Genomic DNA, 1,571 nt, shown 5'->3' on the forward strand with positions numbered 1-1,571 from the left:
AAAATTAGTATCAGAAATGAAAGCAGAATCTCGTTACTGTTCCATGGACATTAAAAGGACAATAAGGCCTCCCTGGTGGCACAGCGGGTTGAGTGCAGCGCTGTGAAGCTGTCCCCAGCCTCTGCAAGGTGGTTGGATTCTGGGCTGGCCAGGGAGATTCCCACATGGCACGGCAGACCTCTTCTGTCTTGGCCGCTGCTCCCATTTACATTGTATTTCCATGTCTGCCTGTTCTGCTCCCCGCTCTGTCTCTGGTGAATCCTCTCACCCTCCCATACCTTGACCTGTACACCCCAGTTCTTGTATAAAAATAAATAAATCTTTTAAAAAAGGACAATATAGGAATGTCATAAATAACTATACCCACAAAATATACCTATATAAAAATATAAACTACCTAAGGCCGACATCATACTAATGGTGAAAAGTTGAAGCTCTCCCACTAAAATAAGGAACAAGCAAGAAAGTCACCTCTCATCACTGCTTTTCCAACACTGCACTGAAAGTCCTACCTACTTCGTTAAGACAGAAATGAAAATAAATGTATATAGATTAGAAAAGAAAAAAAATACAACTGTCTTTGTTTACATGTGATATAATGTCTACATAGAAAATACCAAAATAATAGATTAACAAAAAATAAACCTGGAACCAATAAGTGATTATAGTAAAGATGCAGAATACAAGGCTAACATGTATAAGTCAAATGCTTTCCTATATAGCAGCAATGAATAAGTAATATTTGAAATTAAGAGCTGTATTAGCACCCACCAAAATGAAATACTTATACGACTTATATGCAGAAATTTTAAAAAGCCTGATAAGTGAAATCAAGAGAACTAAATAAATGGAGAGATACTTCACATTTATGGAAGAGAAGTTTCAAAACACGATTCTTCCCAACTTGATGTATAGATTTAATGCAACACAATCAAGAGCACAGTTAGTTTTTCGGTGAATATGGCAAACTGATTCTAAAGCATATATGGGTAAAAAAGACCCAATATTGAAAGTGTGAACAAAGTCATAATCAGGACAGTCTGGTAATGGTGAAAGAATAGACAATAGATAATTGAAACAAAATAGAGAACCCAGAAATAGATCCTCATAAATAGAGCCAATTGAAATTTGACAAAGGAATAAAAGGCAATACAACAAAAACATAGTCTTTTCAATAAATGGTTCTGGGACAATCTGACATTCACATGCAAACAAATTAATCTAGACACAGAGTGCACAGGCTTCATGCAAATTAACTCAAAATGAATCATAGACATACATGTAAAATGCAAAATTATAAAACTAGAAGATAACAGGAAAAACATCTAGCGACCTTGGGTATGGTGATGACTTTTTATTCACAACACCAAGGGCATAATCTATGAAAGGAAGTATTGATAAACTGGACTTCATTAATTTTTTAAATATTACTCTGTACATTGTGCAAAAATGAAAAATGATGTAAGAATTATATAAAATATATTAAATATAAAAAAAGAAAAGCTAAAACAAAACAAAACAAAAATATTACTCTGTAAAGGACACTGTGAAGAAAATCAAAAGACAAGTCA

This window comes from Talpa occidentalis, unplaced genomic scaffold (assembly GCF_014898055.3).
Source record: "Talpa occidentalis isolate TD23 unplaced genomic scaffold, MPIMG_talOcc4v2.1 talOcc4.15, whole genome shotgun sequence".
NCBI classification, from domain to species: Eukaryota; Metazoa; Chordata; class Mammalia; order Eulipotyphla; family Talpidae; genus Talpa; species Talpa occidentalis.